Source organism: Mustela nivalis (assembly GCF_964662115.1).
Source record: "Mustela nivalis genome assembly, chromosome: 1".
Taxonomy (NCBI): domain Eukaryota; kingdom Metazoa; phylum Chordata; class Mammalia; order Carnivora; family Mustelidae; genus Mustela; species Mustela nivalis.
Genome location: NC_139020.1, coordinates 71,090,364 through 71,104,488, shown reverse-complemented (window position 1 = coordinate 71,104,488; position 14,125 = coordinate 71,090,364).

Sequence of the window (14,125 nt, the reverse complement as noted above, 5' to 3'; positions counted from 1 at the left end):
ACTTAAAAATCCCCATCCGTGAAGATAACCACCTTATCATATTATTTTTTTGTATAATTTAAAGATGTATAAATGCATATAGAAAAATGTTTTGTGCCTATTTGCATAATATTATAGATACTTTTTCTGTAACTTTCTTTTTTTTTTTAAACATTTTATTTATTTGACAGAGATTGCAGAGAGGCAGGCAGGCAGAGAGAGAGAGGGGAAGCAGTCTCCCCATTGAGCAGAGAGCCTGATGCAGGACTCCATCCCAGGACCCTGAGATCATGACCTGAGCCGAATGCAGAGGATTGAACCCATTGAGCCACCCAGGTGCCCCTTTCTGTAACTTTCTACAATTTCTTTGGGAATTGTTCCATATCTCAATATAATTTATTGTTACTTTTTACTGTTGTGTTATACTTCAACATGTGGCTATACCATAGGCTGTTTAGCCATTCTTACTGATAGAAATTTTGATTATGTTTTTTATTTTATTGTACTTGCTCCCATTTGCAAATATGTACACAATTATCTGGGGTAGATACTGCAGTACTACTGGGTCCACACCTTTTAGATATTAACAGAGTTGGCCTGTGAGGCTATATTAATTAAACTTCTACCATCAGGATATTAGTGTTCTCTTTTTACTACACAGCTTCAGAAATAATTGATGTAGTTTGATTTTGTCATTTTTGCCAATCCATTGGGAATAAATAGCTCATTATGATCTAATTCATATTCTCTCTTTTGTGAATTTACTCACAATTGTCTATCTGATACTTGTCTTTTAGATTGAGTATGTACTCTGGGAATATTTTCTTTATCTGTTTAACATATTTTCTCCTTGTTTTTCATTTATCTTTTTATTTAAGATGCGTTTGGGCATGTGGATTTTTAAGTTTTGGCTATAGCTTAAATTAAAATTTTTCTGCAGGACTTTGTATTTAATTTTTTTTTTTAAGATTTTCTTGACATAAAGGACATAAATTAACCTATGTTTGAAGTTTAAGGTTTCTACAATTCTTTTATAATTTTTCTTGTCTAGGAATTTAATCCATAGAGAGTTTATTTTTTGTGACTAGTGAGATCTAATTTTATTTTTTTCCCATATGAATAGCCAGGTTATTAAATGTATTGATTGGCCGGTTTATATTTCCTTTTTTTTTTTTTTTTTAAGATTTTATTTATTAATTTGACAGAGATCAGAAGTAGGCAGAGAAGCAGCCAGATAGAGGAGGAAGAAGGCTCCCCACGGAGCAGAGAGCCCGATGCGGGGCTCAATACCAGGACCCCGAGATCATGCCCTGATTCGAAGGCAGAGGCTTTAACCCACTGAGCCACCCAGGTGCCCCCTAGTTTATATTTCTTACTGATGCGAAATGCTTGAAATAAACACACAAGTATATTTCTGTCTGTTCCACTGATATATTTGTCTGATATTCACCAAAACCAGAACATATTTAAAATGTTATTTTATAGCCAATTTTAAATTTCAGTAGAACAAATCTTTTCTCCTTTTTCTCTTCAAAACTTTTTGGCTTGGCGTTTGTATTCGATTTTCTTGGAGTAAAATTAGTAATTTGCGAAGTTTTGTTTAAAAAATGTCCAGATTCTCATTGAGTTTGCATGTAGAATTGATGTCTTTAAAATACTGAATATTTTTCCAGAGCATATTCGGTGTATTCATTTCTTTTGTACCTTTCTAATATCTTTCATTTGAGTTTTATATATTTTTTAAGATTTTATTTATTTATTTGAAAGACAGAGATCACAAGTAGGCAGAGAAGCAGGCAGAGAGAGAGGAAGGGAAACAGGCTCCCTGCTGAGCAGAGAGCCGGATGTGGGGCTCTATCCCAGGACGCTGAGCTGAAGGCAGAGGCTTTAGCCCACTAAGCCACCCAGGCACCCTGAGTTTTGTATTCTTTTTAAATTCTTATTTATTTTTTTGAGAAATAGAGAGAAGCCACACGAACACACACGGAAATGGTAAGAGGGGCAGAGGGAGAGGGAAAAGGAGACTGCCCACTGATCAGGGAGCCCCACTTTGGGGTTAATTCCAGGCTTAACTGACTGAGCCACCTAGGCACCCCCTGAGTTTTGTATTCTTATTGAATTTTTTTTTTTTTTAGATGTGTTGCTGTAATTTTTTAAAAAATGTATTTTGTTGCCTTTTTTTTTTTTTAACCTTATTTATTTGACAGACAGTGATCACAGGTAGGCAGAGAGGCAGGCAGAGAGAGGGATGGGGAAGCAGGCTCCCCACTGAGCAGAGAGCCCAATGCGGGGCTTGATCCCAGGACCCTGAGATCATGACCCAAGCTGAAGGCAGGGGCTTCACCTGCTGAGCCACCTAGGCGCCCCTGTTGTCACTATTTTAAATGGATTCCTTTTTATTGATGTATTTACAAATTAATTCCTACTGCTTAAGAAACTCACTAATTTTATGATTATTCTGAAGTTAGTTACTTGATTGAAATATTACATTAATTCTATTTTGTTTGACGTTCTGTTTTCTTAGATTTGTTAAATAGAGTTAACATATTGGAGAAGATTATTTCTTGCCACTGTTTCGACCTATTTGTTTTTTAGTTTTTGTTTTTGGTCTTATTGCATTGTCATATGTTATAGTGACAAATACCATTTCCTTAAAGGTGAACCTCTTTTTGTTAGTTTGGAGTCTTAACAACATTTCTGGAACTCAACATAAGACATATGTACTTCTCTAGCCTGGTACAGTTTATATAATATAGGATATATCAGTTTCTGAAGATTTGGTAGAACTTGACAGTAGTAAGTTGCATTTTCATGCATGGTTTTGAGAGAGTTTATCTGTGCTTTTTTCTTTTCCATTGTGAGTGATTGTTTATTCTTTGTGAGACTAATTTATTTTTCTAAAAAAATTTGATTTTAGGTATAATTTCAGATTTACAGATAATAAAGTTATACAAAGTAATTATATATATTTTTGGAAAACATCTTTGAATATAGATAGCTCTCCCTATAGTTTCTAAATTGTTGTTGAAGGAGTTCTTCCAGAAGGTGTGAGCCACAGTTGACTTGTGAGCAGTATTCAGGCAGTTGAAGGCTGCTCACCCCTTCCCTGTCTACAGTGGGAGCAATGTGTTGTTGAGATTATCTGGAAGGTATATATGACTGAACCCAGTTAATGCCTCTATATAAACTTTTTAGATTCTGGAAGGAAGATGTGGTGATGTGCTTGTATTGCAGCCATCCAAGACAACCCATGTATATAAATAAGCTCCCTTGCTCATTAAACCTACCGGCAACTGATCTGGAGGAGCCTGCATTTCTCTCTGGTCTCTCCTTGCCCTCTGTATATGATGTCCAAGTAGAACCAACCATTATTCATTCAATTTCTTCTTTTAAAAAAAAAAAAATCAAGTTTGCTGAATGTTTATTTATATTACTTAGTGGTTACTAGAGCCAGTTTGTATTCTAGAAAGTCATGATCACATTCTTTGTTGCTCTTTCTTCCATGTTCTCTCTTATCCCGTTCACCTTTTATACCCTCCCCTTTGTTGGATCCTCTTCCTTACATTTTTCCTCCTTTATATGTGGGAATATGGGATTTAATTGGGTGAAATAATTCTCAAATTGTTTTCCCAACTTCTACTTCAAAATATTTCCAGCAAGTCTTTAGGGTTAAATATATAGTAGCTTAAAAATAGTAAGGATAAAATTTCCTTTATGGTTTATAAAAACCTTTTTTTTTTCAAAATTGATGAGAGTTTTTTAAATTGTTCCAAGTGAATCACAATAATTGGAATGTTTTGTTTAAGTATCCTCCAAATAGATATGTAAATCTTGCTTCTTTCATTGTGTTTCCTCTTATCTAGTTTTTCTGATTATTTTCAAAATTTGTTAAAATGGCTTCTTGTACTTCTGGGTCTCTATAGTCAATAACAATTATTTTTCTATTGGAATTAACCCACAAGATAGTTTATCAAAGAGTTAGAACTATCTTTGCCAGTACTACCATAATGATTTTTTTATTCTAATTATTCCCAGATGTCTCTTATTTTGTGCCAAATATTTAAATAACAATTTATTTTGGAAGAAATTATAAATATTTGGGAAAGTGCCATTGTTAAAATCCCACCTCTAATCTCACATTAAACCATCTGTAAAACACAAATCAATGTGAATAGAGAAATTATCTTTCTTCCCCGATTGTTGGACTTTTTAAGTGAGAAGTCTTCAAAATATGCTGTGCATTTCTCAGCATACATTTAAAACATATGTGACAAGGAAAAGATGTTTATAAATGTTCATAGGGATGTGATGCTTGAATCACAACACTCAACGGTTCTTAATGCCTTAATAATGAAATGTAATATTCATCTTCTAAAATTGTTAGCATTATGCACATTTTAGAAAGGGACTTTTTTTTTTTAAGATTTTATTTATTTATTTGACAGAGATCACAAGTAGGCAGAGAGACAGGCAGAGAGGAGGAAGCAGGCTCCCTGCGGAGCAGAGAGCCCGATGTGGGGCTTGATCCCAGGACCCCGGGATCATGACCTGAGCCGAAGGCAGGGGCTTTAACCCACTGAGCCACCTAGGTGCCCCAGAAAGGGACATTTTTAAAAGTTTGTATTTTTTACTTTTCAAGAGCAAAGGAGGTCATTTAGTCTGATAGTGAAATCTTCAAAATAGACTTTACACAGATAAATACGTGTACAGGTTGAGAAAACATTCTAGTTTTATTTCAAGTTTTAAGTATCTCAGAAAAGAACTATTAATATCACAGAGTCTCACATAAAATAACACCTCTTATGAGAAGCTTTCTTTTTCCGTGAAATATTTATTTATTTATTTATTTATTCATTTTAAAGGTTTTATTTGTATATTTAAGAGAGAGAGAAAGCGAGAGAGTGCATGAAATGGGGGAGGGTCAGAGGGAAAAGCAGACTTCTTACTGAACAGGGAGACCAACACGAGGCTTGACCCTGGAAGTTGATCCTGATCATGACCTGAGCCAAAGGCAGACACTTAACCAACTGAGCCATCTAGGCGCCCCTTGATAAAATAATTTCTAAAACATGTTTTGGGACATTTAACCCTAAGTGTGCTTCATATGTATAAGCACACTAACTCCTCACACCATTTCAAAATTCCTTCTTACCACTTTAACATCTTATAGTTCTAACATGGCATTTATGAAATATAAAAATAACCTAAAGGACATTCAAGAAATGAGGTCAAATGTGTTAGGCAACAGCCTTATAGTTAATTTCTCTGCTTTTCTATTGATTTACATTGCCTAACTCTCTAACTGCTTTTTTAAAGGAGACGGTGCTTTTTAAAACTCTCTTAAAGTGGCGCTGATATTTTTAGTCAGAGAACTTAGAGTCACACACTGGTTCCTAGAAGTTTTTTACTCTGAGGAGGTCCCATGTTTCTTGTTATCTCATATGATCCCGCCAACAAAAATGGAAATAGTGACTAAATGGTAATTTTCGTATTATTATAAATATTGCTGGTGGCAACCTCTTCTTGTTTGGTCCAAGAGGAATTAAAAAAAAAATACTGCTTGAATTTGTGTGAATGGAAGAGCATAAATACATATCAACAAGAGTGAAGAGTAATTGGGAATGGATAGAAGAATGGGGATTTCCTGAATTAGAAAAGAAAGAGATGATAATTCTCTTGTTGCCAAGCTAGTTCTTCCTTATATTTGAAAATGTAGCCTACAATTCTCAATATTTTATCTTGGTCACCATCAAAATTATACCATCATCTTGAGAAATGCTGAAACCCTTGTCAAATCTCCTTTGGCGAGGGAAACAATAAACAGTGAATTAGAGGTAGAAATGTATGGAGAGCTCTTCAAAATTGGGCCAACAGAAGAACTTATTATACTGACAAATAATAAAACTTAGGGATGCCTGGGTGGCTCAGTCCGTTAAGCATCTGCCGTTAGCTGGGGTCATGATTCCAGGGTCCTGGGAGTGAGTCCCGCATGGAGTTCATTGCTCAGTGGAAAGCCTGCTTCTCCCTCTGCCTGCTGCTCCCCCTGCTTGTGCTCTCTCTCTCTCTCTTTCTGACAAATAAATAAATTAAGTCTTAAAAAAAACCCCTAATAATAGAACTTATGAAGTTTAGTACAGATAATGTAACACTAGAATGTATCACAGCCATACTGGCTTCTCTGTAATGGCAAATGTGAAGGGTACCTTCTTACTGAAACAAGGGCCCAAAGAAATTATTTTCTGGTCTTGTTTCTGCACCATCTCACTTTTTTGAAGACTGAACCATGTTGCCTTAGCAACTGAAGAAAAATATATATTGGACACATCTGTTGTTTATCCTGCATCATTTCAAAATACAATTTGGTTGTGCTGGCATGCAAAGTGATCTTTAATTTAATGAATATACACAGTTTCACAGACTTGCTATAAAAAGATCTATTTAAATTAGTTTTCAAGATTGTAGATTGTTAGGTGTGGAAAAAATATCCACTGTTAATGGAATATATTAACATAATAACTGCCTGATTAAAATTAAGATGTTTATATAATGAAATCTGACCCACAAAGACAGCAAAATCACACTTACTTCTCACATTCAGCCAACACTATCAATAAAACATTTAAAGGGATGTATTAAGACATATTTAGTTACTTTAATTATGTATCAAGCTTCATGCCATGTACTTCAGTGACCCAATTAATATAATAGCTTTGTTCCTCTTTAGAGCTAAGTAGATCTAATAATGTAAAGTCACTCTAAAATTAAAGATGTACTTCATTCTAAGTGAATCTGATTATAAGAAAACTTGGCCTTATCTGATATGATTATCTTACAGAGGAAGGAGGGAGAAGCACTACAGTGTGCCAGGTACCACATCAGGGTCCTTACCTAAATAACCTCACTGCCTACCTGTCTCTGGAGACATGAATGCTATGTATGATTACTTGTTATTTTATAGAAAGGAAAGGGAGATATAGGGCATAATTTTCTCAAACATTTTAACCATGGCTGTCTGGTCTACCATTCACTTTAGTCCAGCATGCTGTGCTCTCTTCCTGCATCTATTTTGACAAGCTTTGTTTTTTTAGATGGGTTATAACATTGATTATAGCTTCAGATATATTTTCTTTTAAATATATAATACTATTGTTTGTTTTCTGTTTTATTTGTTTGATGTTTTCTTTCCTCTCTTCTTCTTTTCATTCTAATTTTTTGCCTTTGTGAACTCTGGAATTTCTATAGTTGACCCCTGAACTACATGGGCTGAGCAATAACATTACTGAACAATCCCCATTTAGTCAAAAATCTGTCTATAACTTTTGGCTTCCCCAAAACTTAACTACTAGTAGCCCATTGTTGATCAGAAGCCTTACTTACTAATGACATAAACAGTCAACATGGTTTTTGTTGGGTATATTTATTATATACTGTGTTCTCACAATAATACCTTTTTTATTTTTTATATTCCTAAACTATGTGGTTCATCTGAAAATTATTTCAAATTGTCACAAATATCCAAAAAATTTTCTAATATATTTACTGATGAAAACCGCATATGAGCAGACCCATGCAATTCAAGCCCATGTTGTTCAAGTGTCAACTGTATGTTTTTATTATTTCTTTAGTTATTAGCTTAGAAATTGCAACATTTATCTTTTATTATCAAACACTAATATATTTTGGTACTTTTGTTCCATTTCCAGAAAATGAATCTGTTTCTAATTTTTGTTACTTTTGCTTATTCTCAATCAAGGCATCTTGTCTCTTCATAAGCCTGATTATTTCATACTGGATGCCAGACACTGTATTTGAAAAAATATTTACAGAAATAAGTAGAGATGTAGAATGGTGTTATCCTTTTTTAGACCTCTCTTGTTTGCTTCAGCCTGACATTGGTAGTTTCTAGACAACCCGGGGCAGACTCCTTAATCCAATTTTAATGAGTGAATAGCTCAAAGTTGGGAAGCAGTCCCTGTGAGGCACCTGGTAGACACCTATTACATAACCTTTCTGCTCCTACCCACGCATGAGAGTTTAGAAACTGCTTGCCTGCTTTGATTCACCTTTGTCTCCCTTGTCCCCTGGAACTTTCTGAAAGGAAAGAGAGACCTGGAAAGTCTCCTGCTCAAACTTTCAACCTCCCCACTGTTCCTTGCCCTGTGGCCAATGGAATAATTAACATCTCAGAGGAAAGTGGTTTCAAATGCCTGATCCACATCTCTGCATTTCCATTGTCTCCCCAATCTTGGCTCAGTAATTCCACATGGCCTTGTTAGCTCTTCATTTTCTTACAGGCATATGTGTATAATTTTTAAATTGTTTTTTTCTAGTTATCCTCACTGGAAAGGTCTGTCTGAATTATTTAGTCCATGAGTACAGGACTTCTTTTGCAATTCAAGTGTGGTTCCAAGTTTAAAGAAATATTTATTTCAGTTTTTCAGAAGCACATCTAGTAAACAAATTGGTATTTCCATATAATTATAAGTCATATACCTTTTTTTCTGAAATTATGTGTTTTTAATAGGATAAAAATGAAAGTACCAGATCATTGAGCAACTTCAAAAATATTATTCAGAATAGATTCTGGTTCTGAAATATATGTAAGCATCTAAAAATATGGTTTCACAAGCAAGTAAGTTGGTTAGGGGAAAGAGTTTAAAGATAATATATGTATAAATATATCATAGCTAAGTAGTAGTGTAGTGCTTTAAATGAGAAGCTGGGCAGAATATCTAGGCTCTGATAAGCGAGTTTGGATTTCTTTTTCATGCAATGGAAAAATGACAAATTTTAAGCAGTAGTGACAAGATCCAATTTATGCTAAAAGATAAAAAAAATATGTCTGCTATGTGGAGGATTCATGGCAGGGGGATGTAGGAGGGAAGACTGGATGATAAAGATGATTTAGTGAGAATCACAGACGTTCTGGTGAAGAGGATCGTGACCTAGATTAGCCCAAAGGCAGTGGCTGTGGACAGGATTGGATATGCTGTAAGTATTTTTTTATGAGGAAATATTTAGCTCATTTCATTTTTTTTTCAAGATTCTCCTTGGAATACTTTCCCCCATTCTTGAATGGCAATATTCTTCCTACTCATCAATACCTTATAGATCTACCTCCAAATTTATGAGGCTGAGGCAGTTAGTTGTTCATCATTCTGAATGTGCATAGTATTTTATGTATACTTATTATGGCACTTTCTGTAATTCGGTTGTTCTTGGCTTATTTGTGTTCTTCACTATGAAGAAGCTGCTCAAGGACCGTGTTCATAGATTCATAGTTGCATATCAGTGGTTTTGGTATAATGGCCAGCACAAAATAGGTACTCAGTAAATGTCCTCTAAATTGAAAACTTGTATATTTGTAAATATTTTGTGTTTTGACTGTTGTCCCTTTGAATCGTCTGTGTTAATAAAGTTTTCTGTTCTTAAAAGAATGGAATATTTTTTAAAAATCAATGTTTTACAAATTCATATTTGGAAATGTGTTGGTCTTATGTTACATTTTGAGAGGAAAATGAGTAAGAAGTATATGTACTGTTAAAGCAAAAATGAATATTAAAATTAATTTTACCGTAGTTATTAGGAAGCTTGACTAATTCAGTTTGGTTTTAGAATTCAGGTTCCAATCAGAGCCAGAGCTGTTTTTTGGGAAAACTGGATGCAAGAATTATAAATAACCATGGAAAAACATGTCCTTATCTCCAAAATCAAGATAAAATTCTTATGCTCAGTATATATTTTCATACTAGAAAAACTAGAAAGATTTGTTTTTTTTTTTACAATAAATGTAATCTAAGATAGTTTAGCTCAGATTGTTTTATATTTTTACTGAATTATAAAAAAAGTCCACATGCGTATACCCAAGTATGTGTATTCATTTTATTATTTATGTGTATATGTATTACATATTTTGTATAACATTTATGCATATATATTTTTTATTTTTTTAAATTTGCTTTATTTCTCCTTTTCTTTGACTCATTTGGATCTTACTATCAGTGTTTTTAAAAACTGCATCCTGAAAAATGCTATGTTTTTTTTCTTACAATAGACTATAACTTCTGTTTTTGTTGATAGTGACAAAAATGGTAGCCAGTTAGAACTATCAACTGGGATATAAGAATTTGAACTACAAATACATGCTTCACTCCTTATTCCAGGAAGCTACTTGTTCTGAAAGCTGATCTGACTTGAATAATGCTTTATTTCAAGTAAGAAAATCTCTACTCACTAATTGACCTAAGTTTTCTATGAGTTTCCCTGCTTGCTTATTTGTTTGTTTGGTTGGTTATCTATTTTAGCATTCTTAAGGACCTGACCTATAAAGATTTATCCAATGAAATTGAGCAAAATAAGTTGTTCAGTAAATGTACCTTATGTCATCTGGTACCCAGGCTTCTTATTTGGTCTCTACGGTGACTTTTAATGTATGGTAATAGAGCTTTTGCCCTCCCTCAGTCTATTTCTGATTTATTTCTGCTTCATGCATTTCTGGATTAGTTTTGTGTTAGGGACTATGTGAGTATGCTCCTCCAGCAAGTGATAATTGGAGCTGATCTTATTCTCTGTGTGTTTATTATATGTTTATAGGAGTTGGAGAAATCCCCAGTGATTGGCTCAACTTCTTTGTAATGGGATCATGGTATGATTTTAGTTTGGCCTTAGTTATGTTTGAGAACATCTTCATCTGAAGACCTGGTAACTTTATGTGCTTTGTGCTAACTTGTTATCCTTTAAAGCATTTTTAAAGTCAAAATCAGAAGTTCTCTGAAAAAACTCATATTCCTTATCATTAGTGTGACATCCTCCTGTTTTTATTTCAAAAAATTGACAGTCTGGTTATAGTTGTTTTCAAGACTACAGTCATTTTTGTCTTTAGATTTTGACATGATTCCTGGTCTTTTCTGGTAACTCATTGATACTAACTTTCCTACTTTCAAGGTACAGGTTTCCAGGTATTAGCTGATACCACCACCATGAACAATCGCTTGTCAGACTCTTATCAGGGAGCTGTATGAGGATATGCAGGAGATCTTCAGTCTAGAAATGGATGACTCAGTGAAAACAGACTATTAAGTTAAGTCCTGCCTATAAAGACTTAATTATGTAGGATTGACTATAATTGACATAAAGGGAATTTAATTATAGTTAATGTTATATTTTCACTGGACATATTATAAAATGATTTTATTTCTCCTTGACCTATTTTTAATCTGGCGTTTAATGAGCCACATGTGTAAACGGAAATAAAAGCCAGTTTGAAAGATGTCTTGCCGAATTTCCAAATTTGGAAAAAGAAGATTCTGTGGAAAAATTTTAATATAGTTTATAATGTAGTTAGTGGTCATCATCAGAACTTAAAAATGGCTAGTGAATAGAAACTAGTGATTTTATGCTGATTAGATTTATCTTCAAAATTAATTAGCTGAACGGTGAAATATTGTAAAAGAATACTTTTTTATGACAATTTGAATAGGTTCAGTGAAAATCTATTTTTTTAATCAGAATTTAATTGGATAAAAATAACCAATACTATTCTAGAAATGTCACATTTAAAAATAGACTCATCACAGAAAGTAGATTAGAAGTTACCAGGGGCTGAAGGGAAAGTGGAATGGGGAGTTATTGCTTAGTGGGTATAGTTTTTGTTTTGGATGATAAAAATGTTTTGGAAAAATAGGTAGTGCTGGTGGTTTTACAACATTGTGAATGTAAGTAATGCCACTGAGTTGTACACCTAAAAATGGTTAGCATATCAAATTTCATGTTATATATTTTATCCCCGAAAAATGTAAAAATACATCATTAAATTAAGTATAAGCTGTTAAAAGAAATAAGACTGTGTTTCACTTTTGAAAATAGTGCCTCAAAGTCCTTCTAGGTAACTGGTCTGATACTATTGACAAATGACAAAAATAATGCATTTTAGTAATGAATTTGATGTCTTTTATTCAAGAGAAAACAATCCATGGTTTAGGGGAATCCAGTGCCTCAAAGCGGTAGAGCACTCTTCCTAAGGGAATTTGGGTCAGAGGGAGTTTTATAGAGCATGGGAAGCAGCAACTTGGAAACAGGACATAATTGGCTAGGATGTTGGGGACCTCCTTAATCTCTTTAAGATTAGCAGGTCTTATTTCCTAGAGTAAGGTGAGCTAGCTAAAGCTGAAATGGAGGACTGTGACTGGTATATGGTAGGTTTCCTAGACAGCCAGGTGTTCCTGTAAATGTGGGGTGACTTAGGGTTAGATTTGTGACTGGGCCAGGCCACTGAAGTATCTTCCATTTTGTGGGTCCCTATATACAAATTTCCTTTATCACTACTCTAATATTTATGGACTTTGGTTCTTAGAGGTGGTAAAGAAGTTACTTTCTTATGAGGAACATATGAGGAACATCGGTGATTGTAGGAGCTCTCAAAGAGACACACAACACAGGCAATGCCTGGCAGGGGAGAATGAGATAGTATTTCTGGCACTATAGAAGGAACAATAAAAATGACCGTAGTCTTTAGGAAGATACCAGAAGAAGTTAAATCTCAAACCTTAATACTTTATCATACTGTTTTGTTGAACATATAATAAGATATATTAATCATAAATTCATGTTGCATCTTAAAAAAATATAAAAGGATCAAAATAGATCTGCATACCAAACTAATGATACTGAATCAGAGAGTCATGAAACTGACTTACTTGGCCAAACATAGGTTCCTGATGCAAATTCTGACCACAGAGACTGGGAACAAGTGAAAGTGGTATTTTACAATTAGCATACCCTTTGACTTAGAGCACCTCTCAGATCATAGAAAAGATGAGATAATCAGTGAATCACAAGGCAGTTAGGGTTAAGGTTAGGATTAGGGTTTAATTCTGAGATCAAATTAACATATTTCCTTGTCAAAGATAGGAAGTTTGGGTCTTCGTCCAAACAAACCCAAAATTTATTCAATCAAAAGTTTTTGTCTACTGTTGGATATTTTCAACTATAAATACACCCGTCACTTACTACTCAGTCACTGTTCTAAAATATAGGATCTCTTACATAATGCTTTATTACAAATTAAACTATAACTCACAGTGATCAAAAATTTCTTCTTTTTTCACTTTACGACAGAAAATGTTTTGAATTTGTAGAAACCTGTTTTATTTCATACCTGTGAAAGTAACTTTTGGTTATGCATAGTTTATAAAGCATACAAATTGCCCTTTTTGGGTTTCCATAAAACCTGGAAAAATGTAACTTTCTTCCAGACTTTTTTTGTAGCTGGCAGCATGTCCTTGTCTTTTTTTTTTTTTTCTTTCAGATTTAGACTCTGCGAATATACTAATTCAGGTGGCCTGTTTTATATGAGGTGATATTTTGGTTTCTGTCTTGTTCATGACTTTGATCTTGCATTCTTTCTTTTAAAGTAGTCTAGTTCATTTGGAATCTGAATATTTCAAAGACTCCAGGTTTCTACAAATACCTTTCCCTTGACTTCAATTTCACATTTTATTTTCTTTTCTTGTGACATAAGTTAGGGGTTTTAAACTTAATGTAGGTTTCCTTTTTTTTCTTCCATCAAAGAAAGCAAGTTAGTTAGTCTTCTGTTTTTCTGTTAAGAAATTCAGTATTGTTGGTGAGTTTACTTTTATATACATATAGTTTAAAATGATAGAATAATAATCAGGAAAAATTTAAATTATCACAATTTTTATCAGGCAACTTATCTACCTTACATTTAGTAACATTGGGTTTGATTTTTAAAGTTGAAATAATATAAAATGATTTATAGTATAAAATTTAGCAGACTAAAAGGGTCTGCAATTGAAAATATGCCAAGTCATAAGAATTAGTTATTTGTTGGAATTTTCTTCTGTTCTAGTGTAGATTTCCCCCCCAAAAGCTCCTGGTCACAGTATTATTCCACAATAATTTTATTTTTAGTGGGTTTCATTTATACTTGGAAAGTTCTTAGTAAGAGAATTTATACACATGGTCAACTCTCACACTAGAAGTAATTTAGAGGCAAATGATTTTAAATTGGCCTTTAGCTAGTCTAGGCTAGGATAGGGGCTTAACTCTACCCACTAGGACCTCACTTGCTGGGTTCTCCTTTTAAGGGTAGAGATAAAACTGAAATGTTGCTGGTTTCTCAATTTAT